Below are 15,545 nucleotides of genomic sequence, written 5' to 3' on the forward strand. Positions count from 1 at the left end.
CCATTTGCCCCTTTACAATTCCCCCATTGTTCTTCCTTTCCCCACACTCATGAAACCTGCTTTCTTCTACTGTAGATTATTCTGCATATTTTATAGTTTTATGTAAATGAATCATAAAGTACATACTCTTTTTAATCTGGCTTCTTTCACTCAGTGTAATTATTTTGATAACTTTGCTTGTCCTAACATATTTGAGTAGTTCATTCTATTTTTAAATTGTATCATTCTATGATGCAATACAATCATATTTGCCCACCCACCGTTTCATGGAAACTGTTTCTTTAAATTGTATCATTTGATAATACAATTCAGTTAAACTTACCCTCCCAGTCACCCTTTCATAGAAACTATTTCCAGTTTTTGGCTATTACAAATTAAGCTTGTGTGAACATTAGGTATACGTCTTTGTGTGTACATATATTTTTCTTTTTTCTTGGGTAAATACCTAGAATTGAATGACTGAGTTTTAGGCATGTGCTTAACCTTTTAATAATTTACCATAATGTTTTCCAATTCACTTGTGGCATTTAACATTCACTCCATTAGTGTTATGAATATCCATTTACCACACATCATTGCCAATGCTTTTATAGCTAGTCTTTCTAATTTTAGCTATTCTAATATTTTTGCAGTAGTATCTCATCATAGTTCTAATTGGCATTTTCCCATTTCGTAATGGCCAATGATGCTAAGCATCATTCCATGTACTTCTTTGCCATTGTCATTTCTTACTTGTTGAGGTGTCTGCTTAAACTTTTTCAAGTGTAAATAATATTAAGTTTAAATAATATTTATTTAAATTTTATTTAAATTTAAATATTTATTTAAATAATATTTATTTAAATAATAATAACTTTAAGTAATACTAAGTTTAAATAATATTTTCTCTTATATTTGCTTCTAGAATTTTAATAATTTGGGGTTTTATAGTAAGGTTTATGATCCATTTGAGTTAATATTTCTGTGTGATAAGGAGTGTGAATCAAAGTTCTTTTTCTATTTTCTTTCTTTCTTTCTTTCTTTCTGCATGTGGCTATCCATTGTTCTAGTAATATTAAAAAAACTATTTTATCTCCATTGAATTGCCTTTGAATTTGTGCCAAAAATTAGTTGACAATATTTGTGAGTATTTATTTCTAGGCCCCTATTATTAAATGCTTATATCACATTGGCTTGATATTGGAACTTTATAATACATCTGAAATTCAGGTAGTATTAGCTCTCAAACTTTGCTTTTATTTTTAAAGTTGCTCTGTGTATTCTAGATCCTTTGCATTTCAATAGAACTTTAGACTTAGTTTCTTAATTTCTGTAAAAAAAAGGGGGGAGGGAACTTACTGGAGTTTTGACTGAGGTTGTCATTGACTCTATAGAATAATTTGGATAGAACTGACATCATACTAAAATTAAGTTTCCTGACCTAAGAACAAGATATGTCTATTTATTGGGTTTGTTTCTTTCGGCACTACTTTATAGTTTTCAGTGGACAAATCTTGAATATATTTTGTCAGAAAAATCCCTAAGTATTTGCTATATTTATGCTATTTTAAATCATTGCTTTTTTAAATTAAAATCTTATTTTGCAATTATTTGTTGCTAGTTTAGAGATATACAGTTGATATTGTATATTTATCTTGTTTCCTTGCTAAATTTGCTTGTTACTTCTAGTAGCTTCTTTGTAGTTTCTTAAAAACTTTCTATGTAGTCAATTATATCATCTGCAAGTAAATTCAAATTATTTTTTTCTTTATAATCTCAAAAGCTTCTATTTCTTTTTCTTGTGCTATTGCACTGACTAGAATCTATAGTACAATGTTAAATAAGAGTAGTGAAAGCAGAAATCCTTAACTTGTTTCTGATCTCAAAGAGAAGCATTCAGATTGAAATATGTTAGGCATAAGCTTTTTATCTGGACAAAGGCATTCTCTTTTATTCTTAGTTTCTGAGATTCTTTTCATCAGAAATACATTGGATTTGGTCAGATGCTTTTTTGCATCTACTGTAATTATCATTTTCCTTTTCAGTTTTAGTTGATTAATATTTTGTTTAGAATTTTTGCATCTATGTTTATGTAGGATATGCACCTATGCTTTTCGTTCCTTGTCATTTCTTTCCCTTGTTTTGGTATCAAGGTAATGCTGGAATCCTGAATGAGTAGGAAAGTATTTTCTTCAAATTCCAGAAAGTTTGTGTAACTTTTGTTTTAGTAGGCAATTGGCTGGGGTTAGTGCATCTTTCTTAGGTGGCAGTTTTTATTTCATTTCGTATCTTTTGTCTTGGAGCTACTTTTAGTCTGTTTTACAGATGTGTGATTCAGATACCAGCCAAAGAGGTGGGTAGGTAGAATTTGGGAATCTTCTGTCAGTGTCTTTAGCTTCTGGTATTCCTTCTCTATGACTAGTGGCCATGGTTTTCTCAGATTCAGTCTTCTGTTTTCCCCCGTCCAGAAACACTGCAGTACTATACTGCTCTAGACTGGTTCCAAGATAAAAAGCCATGAAAATAGGAACTAATTTCTTATAGATCAGACACTCCAGTTATAGATTCTGTCTGAATATGTCTGTTTCTTCATTCACCAGTACCTCCTAGGCAAGTATGTTTTATATTATGTCCAGAACTTATAGATATCATAAATAGGGAGTATCATACAGTAGAATCTTTTTCAGCCACTGCTGGATGCAGAGGTTTCTGAGCTTGCTTTTTTTATTTTCTCTGACCTTTCCCTCAGTTTTCAACTCTCAGTTTTTTAGCCATTGTTACATTTAGTGGTTCTGCCTCTAACAACCTCATTCCCACTTCAGTTTGCTCCCTCTAATTTGATGTGAGCTTAGAAACTAAAATTTTTAACGTGGTAGAATTTGTTCTAATGGAGAGTAGGTTGTTTCAGAGACATCCTTATATCCATAAAGATTATGACCTTAATCACATAAATTTTGTGTAATACAGTTTGGTTGCTTTCAATTTTTATTTAATCACATCCAGGTTTTTATTTTTGAATTTTTTTTAAAATTAGAAACTCTCATTAAATTACATTGAAAAAGCAAGATGCTTATGTTATACATGTATAGACCCTCCCATAGATTGACCAACATACTTTGTGTGTGTGTGTGTTTATCTACTTTTGAAAAAGAGGTGGGGGAAGGAAGGGGCAGAGAGAAGGGGACAGAGGATGGGAAGCAGGCTCTGTGCTGACAGCAGACAACCCGATGTGGGGCTCGAACTCAAGCTTAACTGACTGAGCTACCCAGGCACCCCTAGATTTACCAACATGATTTTAAAAATTTGAGCCAATTTACCCAGAATATCTCAATTAAATTTCAAAGTCTCATGGATTTATATTTTCTAATTAGAAAAAGAACATAATGATTTATACATATTGGTTAGGCTGAGTTTGTAGGTTTTTGAAAACTAAAATTCTTTTTCAACTATTGATAACCCAAGGTGGGTTTTTGATTCAGGATTTATTGCTAATTTTGCAACAATACTTTTTATAAAATGAAGTATTTGCTATTTGCTTTTTTTTTTTTACAGTTATCCCTAGGATGCCCTTGTAAGTGAATGACTTAATAGGTTTTATACTTGAGCACATCACATAATATACACTAGAAGTGCTGATTCTATTCTTTGAATCGGTATAGGCTTACATTATTAAAACTTTGCTCAGTTTCTCAATTTTTCTGTTCATATTTGATATCAGAACATTCTGTATTTTTTTCCAACTGAGCTAAATGGAAGGTTATGGATTTATCAGTACTCTATGCACTTTTCAACTTTGACACCTGATCCTAAGAAATAAATATTCTTTCTGTTCCCATGCATAAGAGCGTATTGTTTGGTAAATGTTTTTATTTCAGTCCCATCTAGGAAACTGATCCATGTGGATGAAATAAGTTAATATCTCCATTCAACCGCGTATGTTTTTATATTTCTCAAGCCAGTTATTTTCCACTCTGCCTAATCAGGCTAAATATGAAAAGTGGAGAAGCCAAATCTCCATGTCCCCTTTGGATTCCCATTAGTTAGTTGGATGTGACTCAAATAAGAAAATTTTTATTTCTTTAGCTGGTCTCAAAAATAAATGGCCCCTACAGACCAAACAAAAAAAATGTATTTGGAATATGAAAATAAATGCAGTCAAGTTTTGATTGAGTTAAAGGGATCTTCTTTCACACATTAGGATATAACATTGTTATCAAAGCAATAACTAACAGAACTAGGAGAAATTACATGTGGCTAAAGTGAGTGAAAGCCATCCTATAATCCTCAAATGGATTAGAAAGATTATGGCAGGAAAATTGTTTAAGAGTGACCTAAGAGAATCGAAGTACTAGCAATAAATATAAACTTAAAGAAAATGGAGAATATTACAGAAGTCTCTAAATGACTGTCTCCAGTGGGAAATAATTAGGAGCCTTGGGCAGAAAGATTTCAAGAAGCATATTCTCATCCAGATGCCAGACAAACTTTTCTAATAGGGCTGAGCATCTTTACTTCTTATTTCCAAGTCATTACAATAATTAGGATAGGCTCTAGTGATGACTGTGGATATTTACAGAGGGACACTGTAAACCATGAACCAGTGGTGCATGACCTCTGACCTATATAAATTGTGGCAAAGCTATTAAAGGATCGCAAGTTATAGTCACTAGCAACTGAGATCAAAAATCAGATATGTGGCTTACATAGGAACAATGCCTGCCAGACCTATCAAGACTTGTAAGCCATCTGTTTGTTTTTGCTTTGTTTAGTTTTTTTGGCATGGCTATTCTTAGAAGACATTAAGCAAAATGAAAATACACATTATATATGTAAGATGGTGAGTGTACAAGACAATCTCAGAGGGAACAAAGGAACTGAAGGGCTGAGTGAACACAGCAACTTTTGGAGGATGGATGGCAACCTAAGCATCTGAGTGGGAAGATGTAATGGCTTTCTGGTCAATCCAGAAAAGGAGGGGAAATGGTGGCAACTACAAAATCACAAGTTAATCTTCTCTCCATGGAATTGGCAAACATTGCAAAAGCTGATTGAGCTGCAGCTTATGATGGCAAGACTCCTGTAATCTTGGAAGAAGACAACCTTAGCTGATTGTAACATAAGAAAGGGCTGGTGGCAGCAAATCAGCACAGGGGGCAGTGTTTCAGAGAGATGTTCTATCGGCTGTCAGGATTCCAGGTAGCATTCATGTTAGTGAAGGGAAGGAATTACATACCCTGGTGGAGTCAGTATAGGCCATCGGTAAGATCAACAGTCACACATTTCATGGAATTCTGTTACAAAACAGCTCACATATTCAAGTTGCTCTTGTGGGTAAGGTAAATGGATTTTATAGATATTTAAAGTACATATTTCAATGTTTTATATATGTGTGTATAGATTGTATATAGCTTATATTTTAGGTAAAATTCTTTAAGTTTATTTACTTATTTTGAAAGAGAGAGAGAATGGGGAGGAGGAGCACAGAGAGAGGAAGAAAGAGAATCTCAAGCAAGCTCTGTACTGCCAGAGGGAGTCCCACACGGGGTTCGATATCATAGTTTATGAGATCATGACCTGAGCTGAAATCAAGTCAGAAGCTTAACTGACTGAGCCACTTAGGCGCCCCTTAGTAAAATTCTTAATATTGTTGCATGAGATAGTTTTTCTCCCATCTTTTAAAGATTTTGTTTCTGGAAGAGGGAGAAGACTATATACAAATATCCCATAAATGAATTTACCTGGAGAAATTCTTGAAAGATTGTATGAATTGTGGCATTACCTATACTATTTTGTACCTAAAAAGCAAGTGTAATATTCTGAGACTTGAGTATTATTTAAAAAAACAAAAACAAACAAACAAAAAAAGAGGTTGAAATAAAAGGAGGAAGGTATTTGGAATTGGCAGAAAATTGTCATTAAGGGCAGGACAACCTACTGTCAGGCACAATGTCCAGAGGGCAGGACAGGTATAATGTTGATTATACCAGAATCTGAGTCATCTCAGCAGAGTCCTGCAAGGTGGGCAGTGTGCAGACATGGGAAACAGATCCTATAGAATCAGGAATGGGGGTGATGACTTGGGTGAGTTCTTTCCGCATGTAACCGGTCCCTGGGCTCTGGACCAGGGTATTACCAAGTATGTACCAGGTACTTCGTACCAAGTACAGTAACAAGTACCAGGTTCATTGTGACTAGAACTTTGTTTTACAGATGGAATGGAACTTTAGAGGTTCCAGGCTCTGGATTGGAGGCGTCCTATTTTTAAATAGCACTTATTCCACACCTAAGAGTGTCAGGAAAGTAGAGCAAAGCCAAAAAGTCCATCTATGCAGAACTGTAGATGGAAATGAAAGTGTGGGGCAGAGAATTAGATAGACCTCAACACAAAGAAGTCCGAGTTCACTTAGCTTTTGTTTCTTCCACTCTGGACATACATATACCCAGCATAGCAGTTATGCTCTTATATTGCAAGATGCCATTGCATTCTGATGCAAATATAGTCTTGACATATCCGAATTACTTTCCCCAGTCATACTTTCATACTTCATTTATATAATTCACCACCACTATTCACTGTTTTGAATTTTTTCTTTATATACAATTTTGTCATTGTTGTTTGTTGCTTTTAAGGAAAAAGTGCCAACTGTTCTTCATAGAGGCAAAGACAGAGGTCTCTTTGGAGGAGGTCTTAATTGTTCTAGAAATGTAGCCCTTTGGTTATTTTCAAATGCAGTGACTAAGCATTTATTGCCCTAGGAAATGAATTGATAGGACTTTATATGCTTTATTCTTAGCTTTGTTTCTTCTTACTCTTGTTTTCTTTTTACTTTTTTCTTGATCCAATTAATAATGTTATGTCACCTAAACTCCCAAGGCTGTGATAATTACTGATCATAGTATAAGATGAAATGATGCCCATGTGCTTATGGCTATTTGGGAATGGAAAATTAAAACAAAGTTTGAAACATTTATATTTTAAATATCTACATGCTAATAAAATTCAACATACTAAGGATAATTTTCTTATTAGATACATTTATTATGTATACCTGATGGGCAAGAACAACCCTCAAGAGCCTCTCCATCTGTATAATCACCTCCCTTTTGAGTGCGAGTGGAATCCATGAAAATGATATTATCACTCCGAAGATTATTTCAAGTCATATGGCACAAGAAGGATATCTGGGTAGGCCTGATTTAGTTACATGAGCCTTTAAAATGTAGAGATTTTGTTTTTAGCAGGTGATAGAAAGGGAAGACAGAGAGATTCAAAGCATAGGATTCTGTATATCATAGCTAGCTTGTGCATAAAAGGGGCCCACGTGACAAAATATGCAGGGGACCTATAGAAGCTCAAAGTGACTCACTGCTGATAGGCAGCAAGAAAATGAAGACCCATCAGTCCTACTGATGCAACGTTGCTGACAACAACCTCAATGAGCTTGGAAGAAGATTCCTCCCAAGATCCTGGGTGTCAGAGCTTGGCCTGACTCACACCTTGATTTTGGCCTTTGAGACCATAAACAAAGAGCCTAGTAAGACCCACCTGAATTTGTGACCCACAAAAAGTACAAGACAACAAGTGGGTATTGTTTTAAGCCCCTAAGATTGTGGTAACCAGTTACAAAGCAATAGAAAGCTGTTAGAGTCTGCTATATGCTCTATGTGAAATGTTGAAAACACAGATAAATAGAACACTGTCACTTCTTTTGAGATGTTTACAGCAGAGTAAGCAAGACAACTGCATAAACACCAAATATAATAATAATGTATTGAACACCATTATAGAAGTCTGCTATAAAATACTATGGAAATGAAAATATGTGGTACAAATTCTGTCTAGGGAAATCAGGAGAGACTTTTCAAGAGACTGTGATTGTTAGGTTCTATAATGAAAAAATAATACGTAACAGAGATAAACAATATTACCAGGCAAAAAAGACACAAATTCTTTATGCATGAATATTCACAACCTTGCAAAAATTGTGAAGGCACAAAGAAGGTCAGTTTCAATTTTATAAGAAATTAACTGGTACGAGTGTGAGTGTACCTTGGTGTTTGGAGAAACAGTTGCATCTCAGAATACCCATTTTATCATATTGCAGAGGGAATTCATCCAAGCACGTTCTGATTAAGCAGTACTGATCATCAATGAGTAACTTAATTGAATTTCTATGATGTATTTAATGGCTTCACTAGCTCAGGAAAGTTAAGTTTTAAGCCTTGAAAACTGCTCTGTGAGGTAAGATTAGATTCAGCTGGGGGTGACTCAAACCTCAAATAATAATAACTCAAAGCCTCAAATAAGGAAGACATTTATTTCTCTGTGAAAGTCTTGAGATGGGCAGCTGGGTGGGAGTGATCATTGTGGCTTCATGTGTCAGGGCTCTGGGCTTCTGTGGCTCTGAAGCATGTGTGCTTTATATTTCCAAGGTTGTCTAAAGATCCATTTGTCTTTAAGAATTCCAGGATTTATATTATATCCTATCCAGTGGGAAAGAGTGAGGATGATTATGGTAACCCTCCTTTCACATTTCAGTAAAGTTATTACCAAGAAATTACACATATGACTTCCATTTATAAGTTCTTGCTCAGATCTTTTCACAAAGTCATTAGCTGCAAGGAAAGCTAGAAAATTTAGTTCTATTTTACATGGCCATATGCACTACTAAAAGTCATAGATCCTATGTGTGATAGAAGTTATGTACCTTGTATAGGTAACAACTAAAAATAAGCACCCATATATTTTCTTTAAGTTTTACATTTAAGGTTACTTAGGAAAAGCTGAGTTATTTTTAACATAATAGTTGTGTTTTTAATATGCTATCACAACGCCATTCCTCAAAGTTCTTAACTTCAAGTGATAATAGGTCATTTAGCAGTGAAATTGGAAGTAAGTATAGATGTACAAAGAACTGCACTTTATAAAATTTTTTTTTCAACGTTTATTTATTTTTGGGACAGAGAGAGACAGAGCATGAACGGGGGAGGGGCAGAGAGAGAGGGAGACACAGAATCAGAAACTGGCTCCAGGCTCTGAGCCATCAGCCCAGAGCCTGACGCGGGGCTTGAACTCCCGGACCGCGAGATCGTGACCTGGTTGAAGTTGGACGCTTAACCGACTGCGCCACCCAGGCACCCCCAAAGAACTGCACTTTAGACTAATTGATAGTTATTCATTTTTAAAAAGAGAGCATAACAGATACAATTTTCTGGGCTATGGTGTTATTTCTTCACCTTTAAGCACTGGACATTCAGAAAAACCAGTTAAAAGTCTTAAGGTGCATTAGTCACATAATAATTAGAGCACATGTTATTAAGCCTCTGGACAAGAATTTATAAACAGTTTATATAGCTTATAGAAAAAAATGAATTTAGCAAATCTAACTTGTCTGAAGATAGCAAAGACCCTTTCATGGGAACTTGAGTGAACATGATATATAAACAAGTAGATTTTTTCAGGTAATCTTTCTCTCTTTCTTCTTTCTTTCTTTCTTTCTTTTTCTCCTTCTTTCCTTCTTTCTTTCTTCTTAATCCGCAGAAAAGTTTTATTTCTTTAAGGACAAACAATTAAATCACATCCAAGTCCTTAACTTAAAAACACAAACCAAAGTAACCATTATTCCTTATTTGGAACTTGCAGACTGTAAGAGTGTATGTCACTAAATAGCAGCCTGGATGAGTGTTGATCATGTCTTCCCCAGAAAAGTGAGTTAGAAGTAAAAGTTACCCCATCATGGTCTTGAATATAGCACCTTCAGAACCATACTAGAAGTGAAAATCAGCAGTTTAATAGTCACTGGAGGGAGCAGAATGGATTTGGAGCCCCTCAAAAAGCTTCATCCTCAGAGAATTGTTACTACTTGATCTGTTTGGCAGTTTCCTGGTCTTATCTTTGTTTGCGGAGTCTGTCTTTGTCAACCTGACTCAGAGCTCATTCAATGAGGAAAGTTCTATCCCCAGGACATTCGATACACACACACACACACACACACAATCAGTGGCAAATGCTTAATACTGTATGTAGATGCCTGAAGTGGCCAAGGTAATTGAGGCAATTAAAATGAGCAAAATCTTTAAAAGAAAATCTGGGGAATGAGAAACCAAATGCAGAAGTTGTTGGAATTCCATTAAAACAAACATGGCTCAACAATATGCTGTCTATAAATTCACACTTTAAGTTTGAGTACAAAAAGAGACTGAAAATACAAGGATGGAAAAATATATACTACACAAGTAGTAAACAAAATAGAACAAAAGTGGCTTACTAATATTAGATTAAAAAGACTTTAAGGTAAAAATTATTCTTGGAGATAAAAAATGACATTTATAATGACAAAAGGGTAAATCCATCAGGGAGACATATCATAAATATATATGCACCTAACAATGAAGCCCCAGAATACATGAAGCAAAAAATGACAAAATTGAAGGGAAAATAGACAATTCAACAATAATAGTTGTAGAATTCAATATCCTATTCCCAACAATTGGTAGAACAACCAGACAGACGACCACAAGGAAATACGAGATGTGAACAACACTACAAGACAATTAGATTTAACAGACATACATAGAACACTCCATCCAACAACAGAATACACATTCTTCTCAAGTGCACATGGAATATTCTCCAGGGTAAACCATATATTATGCCAAAGAGCAAGCCAGAATAAATTTACAAGTTATGAAATCATACAGAGTGTGTTCTCTGACCACAGTGGGCTGAATTTAAAAATTAAAAATAAAAATATTTTTTTAAATTCACAAGTGTGTAGAAATTAACACACTTCTAAATAACCTAAATAACAATGGGTGAAAAGAGAAATGTATGTAAAGAATAAACAGAAAATACTTTGAGATGAAAGACAATGATAATACAAGATATCAAAATTTATGCAATGCAGCTAAAACAGCACTCAGAGGGAGATTTATAACTGTAATGCTTACATTAAAAGGTTATACTCAAATCAATGACATAACGTCAAGAAACTAGAAAAAATAGAAGCTAAACCCAAAGAAAAAAGAATGAAAGAAATAATAAAGTTAGAGTGGAAATAAATGAAGTAGAGAAGATAAAAAAGTCAACAAAACACAAATGTATTTCTTTAAAAAGATAAACAAAATTGGCAAGCCTAGATTGACCATGAAAAAAACTGTGGAAGATTCAAGTTACTAAAATCAGGAATTAAAAAGAAAACATCATTATTGACCTTACAGAAATAAATATAATTCTAAGAGAACACTATGAACAAATGGATACCAACAAGTTAGGTAATTTAGATGAAGGAACAAAACCCCAGAAGAACACAAATTACTAAAACTTAAGAAGAAATAGAAAATCTGAAAAGCACTAAAACAAATTTAATAATTAGTACATTAACACATTCCTACCAGAAAAAGTCTAGAATTCAATGATGAATTCTGTAAAATATTTAAAGAACAAATAATGGCAATCCTTCATAAACTCTTCCAAAAAATATTGGAGAGCAGTTACTTTGATACCCATACCACAGACATTACAGGAAGAAGAAAACTAAAGACCAATATCCTTTACAAATATCAGCACAATATCCTCAACAAAATGAAGTAAACTGAGTCCTTCAACATACAAAAAGGATTATATACAATGACCAAGTGGAATTTATCCAAGGGATGCTAGATTGTTTTAACATGTGAAAAACCAGTCAGCATAATATACCATATTAATTGAGTAAAGGACACAAACTCCATGGTAATCTTACTGGATACAGAAAAATGATTTGACAAAATCAAATGATCTTGCATGAAATAAAACACCCAGTGACCTAATAGTAGAAGATAACTTGCAGGAAAACCCATAGCTAACATCATACTTAATGGTGAAAGACTATTTTCTCTGCCCAAGAACAGAAATAAGACAAGATGCCTGCTCTCACTACTTGTATTTAACATTCCACTGGATATTCTAACCAGGGCAATTAGACAAGAAAAAGAAATAAATGACATACAGATTGGAAATGGAGAATTGAAACTATCTCTATATCAGATGCCAATTAGGTGAAAGAAAGAAAGACAAAGAAAAAAAGAAAGAAAGAAAAGAAAGAAAGAAAAGAAAAAAAAGAAAAGAAAAGACATCTAGATTGGAAATGAAGAAGTTAAAATTACCTCTATTATCAAAAGATGATTTTGTATATAGAAAGTCAAGAATCCATGAAAAATTACCAGAATTAATAAAAAATTTCACCGAGGTTTCAGGATACAAGATCAATATACAAATATATATAGTAGTTCTATACACTAGCCGTGAACATTCTGAAAATGAAACTAAGAAAACAATTCTATTTATAACAGCATCAAATTCGATAAATTAAACAGAAGTGTGTAGAACTTTTACATTAAAATCAATAAAACATTTTTAAATTTATTTATTCATTTTGAGAGAAAGAGAGAGAGAAAGGGGTGGGGCCCAGAGAGAGAGGGAGAAAGAGGATTCTAAGCAGGCTCTGCACTGTCAGCACGGAGCCCAGCTCAGGGTTCGATCTCACAAACCATGAGATCATGACCTGAACGGAGATCAAGAGTTGGATGCTTAACCAACTGAGTACCCACGTGCCTCCATAAAACATTATTGAATTACATTTAAAAAGAAACAAATGGATGGAAACACATTCCATATTCATGAAGTAGAAGATAAGATCTTAAAAGATGACATTATTCCCCAAATTGATCTACAGATTAAAAGCACTGTTTTTTGCAGAATTTGAAAAGCTAATCTTGGAATTCATATGGAAATGCAAGGGACACAAATAGATTTAATGAGTAACACAACAATAATTTATAAATAGAAACGATCATATTTTGGAGAATTCTCCTTTACCCTGACCCTTCTCCAATTTGAAGAGCCTTTAAGGTTGAGTCTATAGCTCAAGGAAGAATAAACATAAAATGGCCATGCTCTCCCTCCCTTTCCTACTGAATACAAACTACGGGTTTGGTTCAGGGACAAAAAAGCAAGTGCCTGGAATAAAGTAGAACAGAAATATTTTAAATTAGGACCCAAGGGCCACTGTAGTGTGTTTACAAAACTTCTGCCCCATGAGGTCTCGCTGAGATGAATTGACATGCCCTTCTCAACATGGGAGAATGCAGCATAGTATTTTGATTTTCAAAACGTCTCTTCATGCTCTGCAGTTCCTCTTAGCAGCCCAGTGGGAGAAATGCAGGCTGCTACCTCTGAATTTAACCGACAGAAATGAATAATGCTCACTCAGAGAAATGACCTGCATTTTGTCAGATGCCATGCTCTGCACAGCCTCCTCTCCTTGGGACAGCCAGACAGCGTTCAGTGCCATGGTGCACAAGGTTAGCAGCTGGAAAAGAAATCATGGCAAGCCAAGGGTGAGTTGCAATCCAGTAAGGAGAGATGGATGTAAAGATTCGCAGTCCTAGAAAAACATAAGGGAAACAAATACTCTAATAGGCACTGATTGATCCCATTCATTACAGGTCAGTTTCTGAGGCTAGCATCTGTCTTTATCTTTATACTCCTGGCTGTTAAAGCCAGATGTGGCTTAGGTGTGGATAAGAGAAGTTGCCGTGGTTAAGAGTTATGGGCTTTGAGGAAGACAAACCTAGGCTTGGATCCTACCTCTGGAACTTGAAGAGGCAAAGTAACATGGCCAAGATCCCACAGTTACTATGATATAGTTTCACCAACTGCAAGATGCTGGAAACTATTAATAGAGTTTTCTTCATAGGATTGCTCTAAAGATTAAATTATCTAAAGCAGATAATGCGTTTTTTTATCATAAGTAACAAGTTTTAATACTGGCTTTTATTAAAAATGAAGCTGATTTTTACCTTATATCATTATTTTAGCCAGCCTTCACAGATTTCTGGACTCTTGAACCCCATCCTGTTAACCAAATATGAGATTGGGTTGGCAGAGCTGTGAAGAATTATTCCCCAGAAGTTATCCCAGACTTGGACTATGACTACCATTCCAAGCCCATATTTTAATTTTTATGGGAAATGGATTTTAATGGGTTATACAGGATGAAAGGATAGGAGAGTCTCATGGTTACTAAATTCAAAGAAAATGCACATCCTCAACTAGAAAGGAGAATAACAATATTAAGACTATTCTGACATATGGATCTCGTAAGAAGGTCAAATGACTGTTTGTGCTTTGGGGGTGGGGGTGGTTAAGCACTCAGAAAGGGTTGGCAGTACTTATTATATATTATTTGTGTTTTTTAATGTTTATTTTTTATTTTTGAGACAGAGAGAGAGACAGAAAGAGGGAGGGAGGGGCAGAGAGAGAAGGAGACAGAGAATCCTCAGCAGGCTCCACACTGTCAGCACAGAGCTGGATGTGGGGCTGTATCTCATGAACCAGGAGATCATGACGTGAGCAGACATAAGAGTTGGTGCTTAACTAAGCCACCCAGAAGCCCCTTATTTGTTTTTTTTTAAAGATACAACAGTAGAAACCAAGATTTATGAGTGGCCATCAGCAGGTTAGAGCTTGTGGGAAAGATGGAGTGTCCCACGTTGGGCAACGTGGAGGTTAAGGACAGTGGAGGGGCCAGGCAATATGACAGCTCCCTAGCATCAAGAAGGACAGAACAGGACGGGGTGCACTTAGACTGCTAGAGGACGTGCTTCCTGTGGGAAGCAGTGTCCTGGGCCCAACCAGTGGGGAGGGAGGAATTGGAGCACATGATCCAGAAGAACCAGTGTCTCTTTATCAATACCCAATGTAAGGTTTGCTGTGCCTCACTCATTTCTGAGTCCCACAAGCTGACACACTATTAGGGCAAAAAACATGCCAACAAAGTGAAGTGACACCTAGCAGTCCATGGAATGGAGACATTAAAGGGGGAAACAAAGAAGCTTGACTCAGATCAGAAAAACAGCAGAAGCAAAGACAAGAACCAGTGCTGCCCCATTTGTCACATGACCTTTTCCTCCCCTCTTCTGGCCCAGTCACATTACCTGGGGAAGATACCCAAAGAACTGAAAGTTGAAGCAGCAATCCACTAAGGTGGAAACCTTGCCTCAGAATAGAGACATAATAGACCCAGACAAGTTCTGCAGCTTCTGCCATGAGACATTCAATGACCTTGTCATGGCTTGAGGACGTTATGTGGGCAAGAAACACAGGAAAAAGGAACCCAGGTTCAAACTCATGGCACACTAGGAGCGGCTGGCAGACCCTGCTGTCACTGACTCATCAGCTGCAAGATGTATAAGATAGTGCACCAGTGGGCACCCCAGGTTAAATCAGCCGTGAATCAGCTTCCCATGACCATGGTCAGCCCTTGGCTTCTCTTCCTCCTTTCTTGTACCTGGAGAATTCATGGGCCTAAGGCAGGAGTAAGCCACAGATAGCCTCTGATTGGTCCAGGCAAATTCACCCTTTCTCTTCCCCTTTGGAATGGGCTCTATAGGGCAGGAAAAGGGAAAGGGGTGGATCTTAAGAAGACTTGGGAACTCACAGGATGGTTCTGGAGGTTCAAGAACTGGAGGATGGCTTTCCCCTTACCCTAGCCCTTTTGAGCCATATGTCTTGAGACCCAGGC

At 35.8% G+C, this 15,545-nt stretch overlaps 1 pseudogene; it reads left to right on the top strand.

Moving 5' to 3' along the window:
- The first annotated feature begins 14,471 nt into the window (after nucleotides 1-14,471).
- On the top strand, nucleotides 14,472-15,220 carry LOC122468114 (annotated as a pseudogene).
- Nucleotides 15,221-15,545: the final 325 nt, after the last annotated feature.

Source organism: Prionailurus bengalensis, chromosome B3 (genome assembly GCF_016509475.1).
Source record: "Prionailurus bengalensis isolate Pbe53 chromosome B3, Fcat_Pben_1.1_paternal_pri, whole genome shotgun sequence".
Taxonomy (NCBI): Eukaryota; Metazoa; Chordata; class Mammalia; order Carnivora; family Felidae; genus Prionailurus; species Prionailurus bengalensis.